This window comes from Ursus maritimus, unplaced genomic scaffold, assembly GCF_017311325.1.
Source record: "Ursus maritimus isolate PB19 unplaced genomic scaffold, ASM1731132v1 scaffold_6, whole genome shotgun sequence".
NCBI lineage: Eukaryota > Metazoa > Chordata > Mammalia > Carnivora > Ursidae > Ursus > Ursus maritimus.
Window position 1 is genome coordinate 54,091,078 of NW_024426774.1, and position 21,572 is coordinate 54,112,649.

Here is a 21,572-nt window from a genome sequence, read left to right on the forward strand (position 1 = left end):
ACATTCTCAACTTGGGCAAACTCATGGTTTTGATATATCACTGGATATAAAACAACATCTCTGGAACAAAGTGGGACAGCTTCCATTGACAGACGATCACCACCTGGCTGAGAGTCCTGCTCAACTGACAACCAGCTTCTACAAGTCTTGGAAGTCCATGATCTCCTCTGAAAGATAAGGGCAATTTCTCCTGCCTTACATGGCCTGACATGCGCACAGTAACATATTGCTTCAGTGTTCTGTAACTGCATGATCATTGCAAAGGTATTTTAAGATAGTGATTCTCAAAGTTTGCTGTATGTGAGAATCATCTGAGGAGAACAACTGCCTTAGAACCTCTGGGACCCAGGCATCAATATTTTTTAAAGTTTTCCAGACGAATTCAATGTGGAACCAAGTGTGTTATGAAAGTATTGTGAACAAATGTGAAGTTAAAATTTGACCCCCACATGATGCTACCAATGCAGATAACTGAGGTAACAAATGACATATTCTACCAACCATGAATTTCACATATGTTCAGATAACCCATATGTCACAACTTTCTTGTCTGCTCAGTAGCTGTAAAAATTTTTTAATATGATTGCCACACACCAATACAGAAAAGTTAAAATGTGAGGAAACATGTGGCTTAGAATTTGGGAAACACAGTAGTGTTATTGGTAACCAGAGGGTAAGTGTTCCTGGAAGCTTGTCAGCCATAAGATCCTTATTTTGACTTAAAATTTGGATTTTCATTTCCAAGGCCTCATCTACTCAGAGTGGTCTGAGGACCAGTAGCATCAGCATCACCTGTGAGCTCGTTAAAACGTAGACTCCTGCCCCATCCCAGACTGCTGACTCCAAATCTGTAGTTTAGTAACACCCCCAGGTGATTCACATGTTCATTTAAGTTGGAGAGATACTGATTTAGAGCATTACAGGGAGAAAAGGTAGGCAAACAAAACCAAGTGTTAAAATTAACAACACAAGAGACCTAGGTATTTTATAAACTCACTAATCAAACCCTTTAAAGTTGAGTGTTTGAATTCTGCTGCTCAAAAGAGAGATCATGTTGTTGTGGTTTCCTCCTCCACCTCTCTCTTACCAGCTATGTTAACAAGACACAAATCCTTCATGAAAAGCTTTGAGAAGGATCATGTTGGGCAATACAGTGAAGACTTATGCATGAGTCTTTATATTACACGTCTCTCCTTCTGTGGTTTTGGTTACTAAGAACATTTACATGATGATAGGGTCTTTGTTGCTTAGGAGTCCATCTGCTCCACCTACCCGAACTTGTGCTCAGTTTGGGACTAGCATGATTATCTCCATGGCAATTGATTATGATTTCACAAACTCTGAATCAAGACCACAGGTGAAGGGTGAGCAACAAGACTTGGTGTGTTCCTAAGCAGCAAAGCTACCCATGTTCACATAAATAACCCTTGCAGACACGCAAACATCAATATTAAACATTAAACACGGAAAAGGGAGGGTGAGACAGATTTTGGGATCATTATGATTCAACAGGGAGGTTTCCCAAAGTTGCAAATTGTCTTTAATGCTTCAAGGCTTAAAAAGCTCCTAAAACAATGAGAGAGTATTTCATCCTACCTTTGCTTACAATTACAATAAACCCTACTTTTTGCTTTCTCCAGCTCTGGAGGACAACAGCATTTGAGCCAAAAGCATACACTTATAGGGCCTTCAGAAGAAAACAGACTAAATTGCCAGATGTATTTTTATTCAATACTGAGAAGCAGATGGAGCATACTAACCTTTCCAACAACCAAAGCACACATGCATGACTGTGCACTTGTGTCTTCATATATAAAATCTCCTTAAATATTGAGATGTTATATTCAATTCAACAAATATTCCTCAGACACCTGCTATGTGAAACGCAATCTGCGGGGCTCTTCAGGGAGCGTGGAGATGAGTCATAAAAAAATACTGATATCTTAGAGCATATTACATTACCATGGTGCCTGCCACATTCAATAAAATCCTTGGAGAGTCAAAAACCAACACCCCCCCTCAAAAATAACACTGTGAAGGAAAAAGGAAATGATGTTAATAGTAATAGCAGGTGATACACACACTGAAGGTGTTCCTTCCCTGTGTTTTTTTTAATTTGATTCTGCATTATGACTAATTCTGTAGGTTCTGTTTTCATCTCCTGATTTTGTAGGTTTATTTTAGAATAGGAAAACTAAAGTACAGAGAGATTAACTGACTTGCCCAAGGACTTATAAGGAGAAATTGCCAGACCCTGGAAACTAGACAATGCTCTGTCCATAATCCCAAGAAGTTTTAATCCAGTGACCATAAAATCTGAAAAAGTAGATAATGTGATGTTATCATGTACCCTAAAGTAAGAGCAATAAACCATTTCTTTATTCACCTGTAACCCTGTTTTACATGTGTATGGCAGGAGAGGGGGAAGATATCAGAGAAAGAAGTACTATGAGAAAAGAAAAATAGCAAGGCTTTCCACAGTTGGAACAGCTTTACAGAGGAAGTGGCATTTGAGCTGGACCTTTACAATAGCTGAGATTTAAAAGCCAAAATAGACGGAAATAATACAGAGGATGAGAGAACACAGTCAGGATATAGGGACACTAGTGGGTTAGTATGGTGGAATACTCATCTGATCTTGCTCCTTCCAGAAACCCCAAAACCCAAGGTAAAAGGATTTCTTTTGCAAAAGACCTCAAGGAAGAGGACACAATGGCAACTAACTTTTGAAAGCTGAAAAGCGGGTAAGTGGTGGAGCAGACCTAAAACCAGCAGTGGAGAAAGCTGAGAACTGACCCCATTTACACTGCAAAATCCTCAAAAGATAGGACAGCGTACAACAGCACCAGATCCCTCTAGCACTAGTGATGGAGGGAGGATTAAAATAAACAGATTAGGAAAAGCTGGTTGACAAATATTTTTGGCTTTATTTTCAGAGATGTATTATAATCCCTAATTTCTTTCTCACACACCAAGATGCTGTGAGGCCTCCCCTCTGCAGTTGAGTGAGAAGCCTAGAGGAATTTTCTCTGGAGAAGGTGTAACAGAGAGCCTCTGGATTCGGATGCCATGACAGCTGAGGGCATGGGTACTGTGCCAAAAGAACCATGTGTGTACTGATGCTGAGACCCCAGAACATGGCAGACAAATTCTCATCTTCCATAGAAGAGATGGGAAAATCTTCTCAAGGGAATCTGATCAGCTCAACGAAAAAAGTGTATATATCCTATCTTCAAGCTTTTCTCCCCAAACAGGCATAATTACTCTACAGTGAAGTTTTAAGTGGGCAAGCCATACACACACACGCCCAGAATTTCTATCATCTATACAGTTCTCCAGTCCAAGGCATGAACAGACAGGCAAGAATGACCAGATACCTAAGGAAAGCTTCTAACATGAAAGGCAGACACCAAAACAAAGCCACTCAACACTGGAGAAACTTAAAAAAAAAAATCAATATCCTTAGAGAAATAAGACAATATATCTAGGAAGCAAAGCTAGAAAGATATAAAAAAGAAACATTTAAAAAATAAAGAAGAGCTCTTGGAAATTAAAAATATAAAATTTTAAAATGCAAAGTAACAGCTGGAGTATGAAGTTGAAGAAACCTCTTAGAAAACAGAGCAAGAAAACAGAGTTGGAAAACAAACAAGACAATCACAGGCCAAATCGCAGAGTTAAACATATTAATAAGTAGAGTTTCAGAAAGAAAGAAAAAACACAGAGGACAGGAAACCATCAATAACCAAAAGAAAAGGCCCATAATGACAGGATGTAAGTGGTGTGGCCGACAGGCTCACTAAGTACTTAGCACATAGGGTGAAAACAGACCTATGTCACTGGGAAACTTCAGAACACCAGCCACAGAAAGCGAATCCTGCCAGCTTCCAACAAGATCATTCTGGAGGATGATGAAGGGGATCCAGGATAATAGCTAGGCACTAGACTCAGAGATGACTTACCCAGGTCAGAGTAGTTTGACTCAAGGAAAGATCTATTAAGGCTTTTGTCACCAGGTCTCCAACAATACTGTACTGTCTTTTTAATCCCAGGACAGAGTGCCTTGGTGCACCTAGCACAGATTCTTATCTGTACTTGGCCTGTCTTTATTTTGTGCAAGTCAAGTTTCTGTTCTCCATGCCTGCTGTCTGGACCAGATGAGGAAGCCCATTTCATGCACTAAAGACCTGCTCCTAAGAGCTGGAGGTAAGATGGAACAGAGATAGAGCATCCTTTCCTGTATTAGTTTGCCAGGGCTGTCACAACAAAAATACCTCCAACTGTGTGGCCTAAACAATGAACATTTATTTTCTCACAATTTTGAAACCCAGAAATCCAAGATCGAGGTGTCAACAGGTCTGGTTTCTCCTGGGGCCTCTCTCCTTCACTTGCAGATGGCTGTCTTCTCACTGTATCTTCACATGGTCCTTCCTCTATGCAGGCACATCCCTAATGGCTGTGTGTCCAAATTTCCTCTTCTTGTCAGATTGAATTAGGTCCTGCCCTCAAGACGTCATTTTAACTTATTCACCTCTTTAATGCCTTATCTCCAAATACAGTCACATTTTAAAGTACTAGGGGGTCAGGGCTTTGACATATGAATTCTGTTCAGCCCATAAACACTCCCTCTCACCGTATTTCTGACTGTACAAAAGCCCTGCCAGACGCCCTGCCCACTGACTTCCCCCCAGAAGGAGCTCAAACCAGACATGACCCAGAAACTCTATTCAGCTTCTCCTGGGTCCTCCATCAGAAAGTGGTAATACTACTACCCTTTTTCCTACACAGCTTGGTTTGTGCCTGTGTGTGTGTGTGTGTGTGTGTGTGTGTGTGTGTGTTTACAGGAACACAGATGTAGGTGAAATAACTGTCTACTTACCATTTTCAGCCATAGCCTCCTGACATCATGGAATTGTGGGGAACTCAGAGGTCAGCTAACCTCTCACACATTGCAATAAGCCCCTTTACAGCATCACCCACTGCTTGCTATTCATTGGTGATGCGAGGCAGCTTTGACAAAAATTTCATTGTTGAGGTATACTCTACACTCATGTAAGTTCAGTTCCTGATCTTTGTTCTGTGCTCAAGAACAAGTCAGAGAAGGTTTATCTATTTTCCTTGTGATGTCCTTCAGGTATTTGAAGGCAATCATCTGCATTTTGCTTGGGCTCCCCTCTTCCATGCTCAAGACCCCCGTCTGCTCAGAAAGCACATCCCTGGATGTCCTCTTATCAAGGACCTTCTAAATATATAAAAGAATAGGCCACAGTACTAGCCATAGACCGACTACCATGAATTGCTAATTAACTCATGTATGTATTCTGTCCCTCACGGATTATGGAAAAACAGTGAGCATGACTCATTGCTCTTTTTATCCCCAGTAGACAGGTCTTGCAAATAGAAGGTGCTTGATGCTGTTTCCTGATCCCTTGACTCATTTGTTCAGTAATATTGTTATCACTCCTTGGGGTCCTTCATATGCTCTCAATTATCTAAAGAACTAGCTTCAGGAATTGAGATCAGCATGGTAAGGCTGCTCTGCACAAGCCACATGCATCTTGGGACCACTTGGGGGCAGTGACAAATGTGACAAGGTCTATGAAATACTTGTCAATAATGCACATAAAACTATTTTATGTCAGTGCTCACTGTACTTCAATGATAATCTATCTGAAACACAAGTCAGAATCAAATCCCTTTTGTACTAGTTATCTATTGCTGCATAACAAATTATTCCAAAATTTAGTGGCTTAAAACTAATAACACTAATAACTATTTTTCTAAAAAGAGTATCCCTCACAGTTTCTGTGTGTTAAGAATTCAGGTGTAGCTTGGCTGAGTTCTGACTCAAGGTGCCACCTGAAGTTGCGTCAGATCAGATATCAACCTCAGCTCTGTCACCTGAAAGCTTAACGGGGGTTGGAAGATTTTATTCCAAGCACCTACTTACGTGGCTAGGAAGTGCTGCTGGCAATTGGCAGAAGGCCTCAGTTCCTCTCCACAAAGCTGCATATCTTCACAGCCACCCCCCAGAACAAGGGATCCAAGAGACCAAGACATAAGCTTGTCTTTTGTCTTTTTTGACAGAGCTGTGAAAGTCACACAGTCACCTGCTGTATTCTATTGGTCATACAGATCACCCCTGATTCAAAGTAGAAGGGGTTACTAAAGGGGTTATAAGGATCAATGGAGATCTTGTTGGAGGCTTTCCTGGCTATTTTAAATGCAGAGGTTGGCTCTAATTCCCATTTTGAGGCAGTGTACTATCTTCACCCAGAGACCTGATTGCCCAGGCCAAGGGCTTAGTTAGAAGAAGTCAAGACACTTGAATTTGTGAGGTTTTGTGACCCTAATAAGACCCATCCAGAAGTCTACAGTTCATTCATTTTACTAAATAACTACTGAACATTTACTATATACTTGGCACATTTCTAGATGCTTAGAATATATTAGTGAGCAAAACTAGACAACAGGCAAGTATATTTATTCATCATCTGTCTTTTTAGACTTTGAAAATGAGAGATTAACATCTTCTCATTTCTGGGCTTCTTGGAACTCATTCTGTTGTTAATTCTAGAATCTGGCCTTCATACATGTAAAGCCAAAACAACAATAAGAGCAACTATTATTGCTGTATAAATAACCTTTGTAGGACATTTACTATGTGCCAGATGCATGGTAAACAGTTTTCATTTATTATATCATTTGATACTCTTAACTGGTTAATGCAGTAAGTACTTTTGTCATCAGTACATTTTTTTTTTATTTTTATTTTTATTTTTTTTTTGCAAATGAGGAACCTGGGGCTTAGGTAAATAACTTGTCCAAAGTCATACAGTCAGTGAGTGGAAGATGTGGGACTCTAAACCTTCAACCAGATTGCAACAAAATCTGTGTTCTTAAAGTTAATGAATCATCCTCTAGCAGATGCTGAAATTCAAATGCCTCTAGAGGCCAGGTAAGTGATGTAAGGGGAGAGAGCTAATGAGAAAATAGGGAGTAGTGAGGACATTGGTGAGCTATCGACTCATGTCTGTCTCAAGGCATGAAAGTTCACATTTTTCTCAAACACTTCATTGGCCAAATAAAATACATCTCAGGGCCAGATTCAGCTAGCAAGACGCAGGTTCAAAATTTAGGTATCATATCTTAAATTCAATTAATGTCTCAACCACAAGAATCTTTAAAAATCTTGTACAACTTGGTTTTCATCCAAAGTCTGTATTTAAAATATTGGTTTCTCATGGTGAATGAGACAGTGGAGAATAGAAAAAGACTAAGACTTCATTCTTCATTCGTTCATTCAATAAATATTTATTGAGAGGCTTCTATATGCTAAGCTCTGGGGTTAAAACAGATAATATAACAGATGTCATTCCTGCCTTCTTGGAACCTAGATCTACTCAGAAGTTTTACATTCATACTCAAGAGAGGATACATAATGTTCCTCAAGCTTATTTTAATATTTCCAAGACCCAAGTGTTCCAAGGAAAGGACTTTGGGAAGTACTTTACCCTAAACCAGGAGGTGCAAAATGACAGCCCACTAGCTGAGTAGACATGCTTGATTGGCTAGCATAGTGATTTAAAGCTTTTGGAAATGTCTTTAGGAAGGGCCTGCACTCTGCTAGTGGCCACAGACTCCAGCTTTATCTATTGGACATCACCTGTCCTGCTTCAAACATTTATATTGCCTAATGGCTCCTGAATGCATTTGCATTTACGGTCTCTTTTCAGAACACAGAATCCCTACTGCTCTGAAATCCTCTTGGCATCTTGGGGAAAAACTAAGAATGAAGACTGGTGATTTAAATATCCCAGGTGGAGATAAAGTCTAGGCAACTCTGTGGAATAGCAGAAAGCAGAGATACTGTCATGGGAAAACAACTTGGGAAACAAACGTATAGGCAATAAAAAGAGACCCACGCTACCCTGGGGTGAAACTGATACGGGACTCCTCAAGGATAAGAATGCCATATAAATTACAGAACGTCTGGTGAGATTTGAATTTCAGATAAATAGTGACTATTTTTTAGCATAAATGTGTCCCAAGTATTGCATAGGACACACTTATATTAAGGAATTATTTATTGTTTATTTGAAATTCAAATTTAACTGGCTGTTATGCATTTTTATTTGCCAAACCTGGCAACCATTCAGGAGAAAACCAGCCAGGGGCTTGGTGGCAATTTGTGGGTTTTATTTTTTTTTTCTAACTCGAAGGAAAGAAACAAGTGGCCCTCTCCCACCTTTAGACTCCACTCAGAGGTCTGCCTCTGATTGTAAAGTTTATGGGACACTGCAACTGTCAGGAATGCAGGGAGGCTGAAATCTAACTGAGAACAGAATCAATGGTTTGGGCCTGGGAGGAAACCTTACAAGCCATCTAGTCCCATTCCCTGCCGAAATACTATAGAAATGGCCTAAGCAGTGACTTAATTATAACCAGATTGAAAAAAAAATCACTGCACCTGGGGTTGAAGATAAGCCCCTGGTCTGGTATCTTACTTCTAGACAAAGAGGAAATATCCAGAGTTTGTGCTACAGAACACCAGTCCAAATCTTGACCAAAAGTCACGGGAAGAAAATGCAGGTAGTTTTTCTTCAACATCACTAAGTGTTTGCTGTGCTTTCTTCTGGATATTTGAAAAGAAGAGAAAGCTTTTTGCTCATTATTAAGTTTTACTATAAAGGAATATCCAATTCCACAAAAATATGCATCTTCAAAAACACAACACTGGTCATTTCTCAGGCAAGGTTTTTTTCCCATTAGAATGAGGATCACTGGTGCACTTTAAAATGAAGTTAAAATTCTTTGAAGAGAATTCTCATTATGGTGATCCATCATCCTCAAGGACTTTCCTAAACAAAAGGGAGTATCACTGTATAAAGCTTCCTTCCCAGGACATGGTAACATGCGAGCTGCAATAGTTTTTAAAAATCAGACTTTCACCTTAGGAAATTCCAACAGAAAGGAGCAAAGGTTGTGGAGAGTTTTCAAGACTAATTTTTTCATTTCTTATCCAGACAGAGGAAATGTATGGGACACAGGGGGCTGTGTATCTTTGATTTCCTTTCTTTACTGATTGCTTTTGCCCTGAAACTCATCTATACTTTTACATGGATGTGCTTGGGGGACACAGGGGAGTGTGTATGTGTGTGTGTGTGTGCTCACACATGTGTGCACATATATGGATATATGATGAATGCATTTGATTTTGCCACCTTGTGTGATATGGACACTTCTTACTTTGTAGTCCAATTCTTTTAGCTTTTAGGTAAAAACAAATATAAATATTCTCATACTTGGATTTTGTGATGGTTAATTTTATGTGTCAACTCTGCTAGGCCACAGAAGCCAGATATTTGGTCAAACACCAGTCTGGAGGTCGCTAAGAGGTTATTTTTTTAGATGAGATTAACATTTAAATCAGTAGACCTTGAATAAAGCAGATTACCCTCTACAATGTGAGTGGGCCTTGTCCAATCAGTTGAAGACCTTAAAAGAAACAGACTGAGGTCCCTAAGCTACATCATCATCTCTTCCCTGGATCTCCAGCCTACTGGTCTACCCTTCAGATTTCAGACTTGCCAGCTTCAATAATCATGTGAACCAATCCTTAAAATAAATTTCTTTACACACACACACACACACACATAGGTTTTTTCCCATAATTTTATCAAGTAAGATGGCCAAATTCTATTTTACATTATGAAATGAGTTCCTGAAATCCCTCTGGAACCTTCTCTGAGTTCTCTATGGTTTTCTAGGCTCTCTGTCTTGACATAAAGGATGCATGAAGAAACCCATCTTTACTCCCAGCCTTTACCGCCAGATCTTGGCCAGAGATCTCAAGCAGTTGAATGGACTCCCACCCTCCTTCCCTTTGCCACTTCACTCAGAAAGGGTGAATTTACCTACAAAAATGCCTTCTCCCACATCGCCTAGAGCCTGGGTTTTAGTTTCAGAAACAGGACGGGGAGTTTATTTGAAAAGCCAGCCAAGAGGCAAATGCTGCTACTCTCACTGTACGTGTGAAATTTTTGCACAGCTGAGGGCTTCAAGGAGCCTCAGTACTGAATTGAGGAGCCGCCACAAGGACCATAAAGGCAAGCTAAAGGATGAATGGAAGTCTGTGACCAGGCCTCCTCTGATGACGTCGCTGTTACCCAGATGGCATTAAACAGTTACGCTCAGCTTCAAGGGAACACTGAATCACGTGTGCCCGGTGTGTATTAAAAATCTACTGGTGAGGTTAGCCCAAACGTTCACATTCTGCTTTCCTATGCATGGGTATTAAAGTTAGCATAGGCCTCTCGACACCATAATCCATTATCAAAAACTGAAAGCAGCTGGTTGGATTTCTAAACTTTCTACACAGAGAAACGCATCTGGTCCCAGTTTGCTGCAAAGAAATCAGTTTCCTTCTTTCTCATTGCCCAGCTACAGAAAGCACTGGGAGCAGCCTGGTTACCCAAATTAAAGGGCCATCATGCTGGCCTTAAGGTTTCATTCATGCTGAGGAATTTGCAGCCCAACCCCACTGCTAGTGCCACCCTAGCTCCAGCTTTGGGGTCCCAGCCAAACAGGGACTCTGAAACCCCTCCAGTTCAGAATGAGGATGCTGAGCATTAGCAAAGCAGCTCTAGCCCCTTGCAGGAATCTCTGCACAGATCATGTATATGAGGAGGAAAAAAAAAATCATTTGTAATGGATTGTCTCGGAACCAAATTTTTAGGATTGTGCAAAGTTGAAGTATCGACTAACTTTCTGTTAATTTCAAAGGCAAGGCTCAGCCATAATTTATCCCTTTGATTCCACTGACCATCAGCAGTTGTGGCCATTTTCTGCCTGGCTGTAGAGAATAGTTAAATGATTGTGTCCTTACCCCCCTTTGACTTCCCTTCCAGCCTGTTTCAGCAGTCTCACCCAGGCACTTCCTGTCTCCCCAGCTCCACTGTCTGGCACTTATTTCAGACAAGTCAATATGTTTAAATTATATCTGAACTCAAGGTAATTAATCATAAAGCTTTATGCTTTGTAATTTTTTTTAAACTTCTGGTTGGCATTCCACTGAATCACAATTAAAAAGAAAAAGCTATCTGCTATCTGCGTTGCATTGTGAATATCATGTAAATGCTCGGGCTGGAAATCCTTTCTGGACAAGTCTACCCAAGGATCACACTGAAAACCTCTGCTCTTTTACGGATCCAAATAAGAGGGGTCAGGATGGCATTTTGGGAAATGTTAAGCAGGTCAAAGGAAAGACCCATATGAGCTGGCTGGATCCCTGTGTAGAGAAAACTCATCTGCAAACATAAAAGTCAGGTGATGAGTTGTTTCTTTAATGCATTTTGCAAACATAGCAAAGGCTTTGAAGCTTACTGCATAAGTATGCCACAGAACTGTACTGGATACATGTTACTGAAGATGGATAGGTGGTTGCTTCAAATGAATTGTGGTCTCCAGTTTTGGGGGGGTGGCTCACAGCACATAACCTTAGTATTCGGTTTCATCATTCATATCCAGTCCAAGGCTTGTTATGTACAGGATGTAAAGTTCCCAACTGACTCTCTTGAGCCATTCAGGCTGCCATTCCTCAGTGAAGAATTCCCCATCTAGGAAGTGGGTGAGGATTACCATCCAAAACACTTCAAAAAGGATGGGGAAATGGCAAAGTTAGGGTTCAGAAAACTGGAGCTGGAAACCCTATTAGAGATATAACCTTCCAAAACACATGACTAATTAAGACACATTTCAAAATTTACAAAAATGATATACACTGCTATATCTGTCAGGATTAAGTGTAGGAAACAGATACTCTGGGTATTTTAAGTAGGAAGAGACTTAACACAGGGAATCAGGTGCTTTCAAAATTACTGCATGGGCTGAAGGAGGAGGTTCAGGACCAGGCCTTCCAGAATGCCTCCCAGAACCATCTAATACTGGCACCCAAGGGGAATGATGAAAAACACAAGTGACTACTGCAGGCAGTAATTTGTCTCTTTCTGAAAGCATCTCAAAGTAAAATTAGTCTTACTAGCATCTTCGTGTAATATAGGCCTTGATATAACAATAACAACAAACACCAACCAAACAAAAAATTCTCAGCTGAATACCCCATGCACCCCCCCCAAGGCCCATTTTTTCTAAGATTCTTGCTATTTTGAGATTGGCACTCTAGGATACATACACAACTACAAATAAAATAATGTATCTGATGTCAAAGACAGACATTGCAGGGAGGCTACCATGTATGTATTTATCTGGCCAGATTCCCAAGGGCAGCAAGTTTATTATTTTTTTAATAATAATTTTTTATTATGTTATGTTAGTCACCATACAGTATATCCTTATAGTTTTTGATGTAATATTCCATGATTCGTTATTTGCGTATAACACCCAGTGCACCATGCAATATGTGCCCTCCTTAATACCCATCACCAGCCTACCCCAATCCCCCACCTCCCTCCCCTCTGAAGCCCTCAGTTTGTTTCCCAGAGTCCACAGTCTCTCATGGTTCATTCCCCCTTCTGTTTACCCCCCTTTCATTCTCCCCTTCCTTCTACCGATCTTCCTATTTCTTATGTTCCATAAATTAGTGAAACCATATGATAATTGTCTTTCCCTGCTTGACTTATTTCACTTAGCATAATCTCCTCCAGTGCCGTCCATGTTGTTGCAAATGTTGTGTAATCGTTCTTTCTGATGGCCGAGTAATATTCCATTGTATATATGGACCACATCTTCTTAATCCAGTCATCTGTTGAAGGGTATCTCAAATCCCTCCACAATTTAGCTATTGTGGACAATGCTGCTATGAACATTGGGGTACATATGGTCCTTCTCTTCACTACGTCTGTATCTTTGGGGTAAATACCCAGTAGTGCAATTGCTGGATCATAGGGTAGCTCAATTTTTAACTTTTTAAGGGAGCTCCACACTGTTTTCCAAAGTGGCTGTACCAACTTGCATTCCCACCAACAGTGTAAGAGGGATCCCCTTTCTCCACATACTCTCCAACATTTGTTGTTTCCTGCCTTGTCAATTTTTGCCATTCTAACTGGCGTAAGGTGGTATCTCAATGTGGTTTTGATTTGAATTTCCCTAATGGCTAATCGTTTTGAACATTTTTTCATGTGTCTGTTAGCCATTTGTATGTCTTCATTGGAAAAGTGTCTATTCATATCTTCTGCCCATTTTTTGTGGGACTTCATCAAGATAAAAACCTCTGCACAGCCAAGGAAACAGTCAAAAAAGCTAAGAGGCAACCCACAGAATGGGAGAAGATATTTGCAAATGACACTACAGATAAAAGACTAGTATCCAAGATCTACAAAGAACTTCTCAAACTCAATACATGGGAAACAAATAATCAAACCAAGGGCAGCAAGTTTAAAATGGATGGCTGTCTATAATTTAATCAAAGCCCTGTAGTGAGAATTAGTGAGCAAGCATTGGTTCATCTCAGCCAACATATTAATTGCTTCTTGATCAAATTTTAAGACATGAGACAGTATAAAAAGCATTCTAGGATAGGCATAGGCAAACTATCACCTATGCCTACTTTTGTCAATAAAGTTTTATTGGAACACAGCTACATGTATTTGTTTGCCAGATGTCGATGGCTGCTTTGGCACAGCACTGGTGGAGCTGAGGAAGTAAGATAGAGACAGGAACAAGCCACAAAACCTAAACTATTTACCATCTGACCCTTTCAGAGAAAAGCTCCCTAACCTCTAGTTTAGGGTAGCAGGAACCATGTATAAGATTCACAGATGCCAATTCTCAGTATTAATACAGATTGCCACAAACTAGTTGCTGCTTTACCTTCAAATATCGAGTCACAATGGAGAATCATGTTTTCTACAAGGAAAAGGTATTTGGTATTTTCTTATTTGACAATACAGACCCGTTTTTCTGTTATTTTTGACTGAGCAGGAAGCTCTTAAAAATGTTGTCTAGCAAACGTAAGCAGTTTTCAAAGGTTCTAGATTAAAAAGACCAGGAAGCTTTCTAGATCAGGGCTGTCCAGGAGAATTTCTGCATTGACAGAAAAGTTTGGTATCTGTACTGGTCCAATACACTTAAACTGAACTATAAAGTACATTTGATTTTAATTAATTTTAATTTAAATGGTCGCATATTTCTAATGGCTACCATAGTGGACAGTGCAATTTTAAATCATAACTGATGTTCTCCTGGTTGTTTCATCAGTCATTAACACCTTGTTTAAAAAAGATAAAAGATTTCAGTGTAACTGATAGGGATATAAACAGATTCACAAATCAGTAAGGAACTTCAAAATATTTTATAAAAGGGCATCTGAATCTTATACAAACGGCACATGGAAAATACCCTCCTATAAGCAGCACGTAAAATCAAATTGTGAAGGCAGTGAAATCTGGTAGACTATAAGGGTACTATTAGGCCTCAGTGCTGAAGACATTTCACCTTTTTGGAGACTGATTTCCAGGACTATGAATCTCCTTTTGCATGAACTAGAGTTCAAGCCTTAACTTAGTTCATAAAGAAATATTTTAAATCATTAATTAGTTCTACATATTTACCATCCATATCTTCCTTTTTGGCTCACGTCATATTTATTAGTTAGGTTTGAGTTTTCCCATTAATTTAAATGCCGTTCTTTCTCATTTGGACAGTCAATAATTGGGAAAAGCTACTTAAAATTTTTCATCACTGACCATTAACCCAACAGAAAAAATCATTTCTGAATTTGAACAGATGTTTCATTTCTATTGTTCTCTATTGTACCTTTCTGGATATGAAAGAAACAGACTGGATATTCCTAATACCCCCACTCAAGACTAACTCAAAGGAATACAAGGAACGACAACTCAGCTGCCAACTTCCCTTGTCCCAGACTCACAAGTCTGTCAGATGAACAGGATACAGGCTGCATTTCTCCAGCTGGACATCTCGGCTTTGCAGCTGCCACATGGACCCCATGTGGCTAGGAATGTCAGCTCAAATCTGAGATTGAGTCAAGGAAAGCAGAAACAGCAGGAGTCTACGTGGTACCTGAGACACCCCAGGTGACCACCTGTATCTTGTACCTTTGTCAAATCTGAGGATATAATATACACCAGAGCCACTAACTATGCCATAAAATGCCAAACTGCCATGTTTGGGAAGTAAACAACAAAAAGTTGCCCCTGTAGCTTTCAGTAAGTTCTGAGGCTCTATCTAATTGTAAAGTGATTTGCTCCCATTGAGGTTTACAATCTAAGAAGGTAAAATATGACTTTGGGTCTCAATGCAGGGACATTGACAAGGTGGGCTACTCTAAATCATGGCAGTGCTAAATGATGCAGTTTCTCAAACTTCAGTTGCCAATTATTATAGCATTCTCCTTCTGAGATAAGGACTTCTCAGGGGAATCTCATGCATTTAAGTCTAAAAAACAATGGAGAAACTCAGAAAGCTCTAGAAAGTAACAAAAGAAGAGTCCTCAGCAGCAACACTGTCCATAGACGTTAGAACAAGTGAGGTCCCTTTCTCCACCACGTCAACTGGAAATCTAAAAGGCACCTACCAAGCCTGTCACTGATAAACTTATTCAGAAAGTAAGCCATGACTTGAAGGCCCTCAAGGTATGGTTTCACACAACAGGAGGCTGGAGCTCTTGTCTTAGGTGTAATGACAACGGTGGAAAGTCAAAACCACCACTCCATTCAGGTTTTGACAATAAACAAAATATTTGTATGTGCGATGGATGCAATTTCTGACTGTGACTCTTTCTACATTTGCCACGGTGGTGCAAGTTTCCAGAAGTATCGTGGCTGGAATTTTGGTCTAAACTGATCAGTCATGGTCCCCAAAGTCACTGTAATCAGAGTAACCAACACCCCTGTGTTTCTGCCAATTACGCTACTGTGTAGCCAAACCATGGATGATAAGATTGGCTTAGTTGCAACTGAAAGTCTCCCATGGGCTATATTGCCACATGCAAAAGGCCTTGTAATTCTGATCAAGGCAGAGATGCTTGCTAAATTCCTGTGCTACTGTATCTGAACATGTTTCCCCTGGACTCTCACCCAGGGAAAGACCCTCGGATGAAGGCAACTACGGTATAAAAAAGAGCACTTGGGGTCAGAGGGCCGACAACTCTCAAGTCTCTTAATCTCTCTGTGCCTCAGTTTCCTTCTTGGAAAAAAACACCTTACAAGTAGTTTTAAAAATTAAGCAAGATATCGTAAGTGTTCCTATTACACGGTGTGCAATTAAAAAGTGTCAACTATAAATTGCCATAACTTTATGACTGAATTGGAAGGAAGTATATGATTTCAGCCAAAAATTTATACCAAAACAAATTACTTTTATTATCTCCACTACCTGAAGGTACAACTTCCTAGCTTCAACCATTTCATAAGCCCTACAAGCAATATTCACTCTGGTTGCCCAATCTTAAAACGTATGTGTAAAGTCAGACTTAATACTTATAGGGATGAGGCTTGTCCCTATAGCTCACTAAAAATACTTCCTGCTGTTGTTGCCATAACTCCATTTTCCCCAAAGGGGCCATGATAAAAAGGAAGTCACTATGTAGCTTAATCAGCCTGCAGCTAACATAGACAAAATCCCCAGGTGAAAATTCAAATTCCAATCTGTTATACAGCTACTTCCCCAACCAGCATCACTCCCATTTGCCTTGTGTTACGGGTTGAATTGTGTTCCCTCCAAATTCATATGAAGTCCTAACCTCCAATACCTCAGAATGTGACCTTATTTGGAGACAGGGTCTTTACAGGGTTATCAAGTTAAAGTGAGGTCATTAGGGTGGGCCCTAATTCAATAAGACTAGTGTCCTCATAAAAAGGGGAATTTTGGAGACAGACACAGAGGGAGGCACTATGTGAAGACGAAGGCACAGTTTGGGCTGACGCTTCTACAAGCCAAGGAATGCCAAAGACTGCCAACAAACTAGTAGGGGCTAGAGGACAGGCATGAAACTTCCCCACAGTCCTAAAAGAAACCAACACTGTCCACACCTCAATCATGGTCTCTTGGCCTCAGAAACTTTGTTTCAGCAGCCTTAGCAAACTAATGCACCCTGGAAGGGTTATCCTCTAACACAGAGAGATGGGTTTTCCCACAGGAGAGAGGGAATAAAGGGAATAAAGAGAAAGAACTAACATTTCTTGAGTACGCACTTTATATTTCAGGGGTTTTACGCTGTTATGTTTCATCATTTAATATTCACCATATCCCTGGGGAGTAGGTATTCTCCATTTTGCAGAGGAAGAAACTAAAGTTCAGAGAATTTAAGTAACTTCCCCAACATCATACAGGCAGAAAGACCAACACTAAGGTATGAACCCATATCTGGCTCTGAAGACCCATTCTGTCCCCTCTTCCTTACTTTGCCATCTAACCCCTGAAATGGGGGTCTCGTGTCATCTCTGGATATTTCAGAATTCCTGCTCTCTTGTATTGTCTTAATAGAAATTCAATTTCTTGATCGAACTGCTCCTTACATTTATACTACCTGGAAGCTAAACCAACTACAGAGAGAAGGAATGTTCTAAATTTTACATTATTTTCTGGTTGTATAATCATTTTCCACTCAGCTCAACTGTAATCAGACATTTCTTTCTCAAAAAAAGCAAGACTGAAAGGAAGAACTTTCTAATTTTCCTCAGAGTTTGAGGTGCAGAAGATGAGGTTGTCAGTGTGATGGCAAAATGCCTAAACCATGAAAGAAGAGTTGACATCTGGTTTTTGATTGGCTGCAGTAGCACAGTACAATCTGGGGATCTTTTATATTAAACCAGTATATCAGAATTCACCCAGCCCTCTGCTCAGAATTTAAGTACATTTTGCAATGACCATCCAGAGAAACAGGTTTACTATGTTCCTGCTCTCACTCTTATGTGGTAACTTTTAGGGGCTTAGGGGGAGCTGGAGAGGGAACATCACTTTTGTTTCTCGTGTATATAATAAGAGTTTCTATGGAGATCTGTTAGAAGTCAACCTAGAGAGAACATAAGACATGACAACTCCTTTCTACCATTCGCAGTTTGTGCAACTTTGGCTCTGTGGCCCAACATCAATATTTCTCAGGAAAGAAAACATGGAAGAATAAGATAGCTACAAAGATACCTGTCCTCAACTCTTTTATTAGCTTCAAAGTGGTGGTGCTCTATCGGAGAGCTGCATGGAAAATGAAGTGGGATTGTAAAGTGATTCAGAACAGGGCACTGGAATCAAAAGTGAATTCAGATCCCAGTTCTTCTTTATAATCTACAGGGAATTTAACCTCACCAAGGTTTAATCGCCTTATCTTTAAAAAAAAAAAAAAAAGTACACAGAAGGTAAATGTTCTCAATTCAAACTCCATAGGATTGGCAAAAAGATTAAATGACATGATCTGTGTAAGCGCATGACATACAGTAGGTGTTCAAAAATGGCAGCTTTTATAATGATAAGGTTAGAGAGTATGTTCCTTGGCTTCCTCTCAGGTCTGAGCCAGGGTGCACTAGCCGCTTTCCTTCTCTGTGCCACAGTGAGGCTGACGTCTCCCTCACTTGCTTAAGCCATGCTCACTGCTGCATGCTACACTTGAGGAAGAATCCCTGGGCTAATTTCCACCTTTGTGATCTCTGTTCCATGGAAGTTAGGCAGCAGCACATCATTACGCAGGCTGGAGCCCTGCTGCCAAGGACTGCAACATACAAAAGGAGGCACACAAGCTAGAGCTGGACTCCAGCCCTTACAACACTCAAAGGCAGCAGCTGTGATTGGCCCTTCACTCTGGCTGCTCAGTTTATTTGGAGCTAACAGTTGCAAGGTTTGTCAAAGCATTCAGAAATACCTCTTCCCTCCACATCTTATACCTACCCCCACCAACCTGCCAATCTACAAGGGTCAAAGCACTACCACCCTTCCAGAGAAGCCAAAATGAGAAACGTGAGGGGTGGAAGGTGTTAACCCGGGGCTACAAAGCAACCACTGGGAGAGTTCTGGAATGAAGCTCCCATCTCAGGACTGGGGAGGCTGGAGCAGGGCCTTTAGGGAGTGGCTGAAACTACAAACAAATTACTCCTAAGCATGCCTTTCCAGCCCTGAGTAGACTTCCTTTAGCCCCAGCTACACTTGGCCCCACCCCAGCTTCCTATGGCTGTAAGGGACTTTAGGGAATTAGGCCTGGAGACCACCACTCTGAGCCTTGCCAAGGATGAGTGCGTGTCTCCACAGCATAGAAAAAAGGGGATGTTCACCAGATACACTGTGAATAGATGCCATTCAGCCAGCCAACAAAACAAAGAAAATAATCATGATGACCTAATCTGAATGGTATGATTTAATTTCTAGATTGAGATGATTAAACAAATTTACCAAATCTCCAATGTCTAAGCGTTCATTTATTTGTTCAACAAATATTTTTCATGTACTTAAAAATATATCAGGCCCTGTTCTGGGCACTGGACATACAAAGGGGGATGATACAGATATGTCCCTGACCCCATAAAGACTATAATCTAGGAGATGAGAGGCAAATAGAATGCTAGGAAAGTCGAAGGTGACACATATTACTTATTTTGGTTTCCCCAAGAGGGATTTCTCAGTGATGGTCCCAGAGCAAGAACTCAATAAATGATAAATAAATGAATGAAAATAACTAATATTTACTGAGTGTATACCACGCACCAGGCACCGCTGTAAGCAAGTAAATGCATTAGCTCATTTTATACATTCAATATATTTAATGAATTGATACATATAATTAAATATATGCAATTCATTCATTTAGTAAATGAACAAATGGTGTACACTCAGCCCCCAGAATTTCTATCCTGAATGTGTTTTGAATCTGCTTAAGAAAGAATAAGAACAAACAATAATGGCAGACAAGCTTCAGGTTAGGCATCAGAAAAATTTATAAACATGGAAGGAAAATGGTTTTTGTCACAACCGTAAGAACAATCGGAGTCACATTCTAACTTCACCTCGCAGCTGGGTGATCTTACGCAAGTTGTTCATAACCTTTCAAGCCTTAAGCTCCTAACTTGTAAAAGATTTAACACACCCACCTCATGTTGCCCTTGTGAGGGTAACATCCATCAGGTTCTATATGAGAAAGTGTCCCTGAACTGGGAGGCACCCTCAAAATAGTAGTTGCTATGAATTTAGGACCTATTAAGAGGCAACAGAGCATAGCAGGAAGTTGAACTTAGAATCAAAGTCCCTAGTTCTAAATCTGGGCTCCATTAGTTGATTGAAATATGTAAACAAAGGGATTAATTGAGATGATGTGGGTTAAGACGCCCTAGTACAGAGCTACTGTTGTAAAAGAGGAGGGGGGAAGAAACCAAGCCCTTGTTGGGGAATGAGTCACCAAATGCTTTCAAAGTCTCTGGATAATCTTTCTGAGCTAGTTTAAATGGACCAAAAAACTGGGTAAACTCCCAGGTCCCTATTCTCCTGGGAGCCTGTGATCATCTCACATGGGTACGAGAATCATGTGACTGACTCTGCCTCCGGATCAACAGAACCCATATGGGTTTGGATTCCTGGGGTCACCTGTGGCTAACAGAGGAATTATTGCTAGTGAAGGAAGAAAGTGTCAGGGCAAGAGGGAAGGCAGGCAAGAGTGGCCCTTCATTCTCAGAACCAGGGCATATGCAGGTCCGGGGCAGGTACGGGGGCAACCCTCTCGAAAAAACAACTAGCCATCTGCCCAACAATGCCTAACTATTTGGGGAAAATTTAACAAAATATTCCAGCTTTTAGCACAAAGTATCTTCCTTGAATAAATTTGCACAAGGCATAGGCACAGTGGGTTAAAAGATAATACAGACAGCATTTTATAGACTGTAAAAGAAATTCTTACTTTCTTGTCCTTGGCCCACTGAACATGAGACACATTTCATGTATATTAGTTATTTCTTAGTTTTTACAAAGTAAGTACAGAGTCAATAAAGCCTCAAATGCCTGAGTTAATTAGATGTATTTGACCCTTCAATTTGAATGCATGTGTTCCAAGGGAACTGTGGTACATCTGTGGTTGATTGGTTTAAAATTAATTCATAAGACCCTGGTTCAGAAAGAGTTAATTGATGTCAAGACTCATCTCTTTAGAATCTCAGCTGCTTTTGCAAGTAGTCTTGACAACAAAAGAACTTCAAGTTTGGGGTTCAAAATTTTAAACTTGTGAAGTTATAAACTTGGCAAAACCTGTTCTGCCTTCGCTATAAACAGAACACATGCTATTTTGAAACATAAATCCACACAGCTCAATTTATGACTCCTTAGGTTAAATGCTAGAGAAGTTATAACAAACTGGAAAATATGTGTAGCAGGTAATTATTTGATTTACAGGGGAAAATTGTAAAGGGGCCCATCTGCCTAGTGTCTTAGAAAGCCTTTTTTTTTTCTTTTCCTTCCTTTTCCAGTGGAGAAGATGGGAGAGCACCTATGAGCTCTGATTTTTTTTTTTAAGATTTTATTTATTTATATGACAGAGAGAGAGAGACAGCCAGCGACAGAGGGAACACAAGCAGGGGGAGTGGGAGAGGAAGAAGCAGGCTCCCAGCAGAGGAGCCCGATGT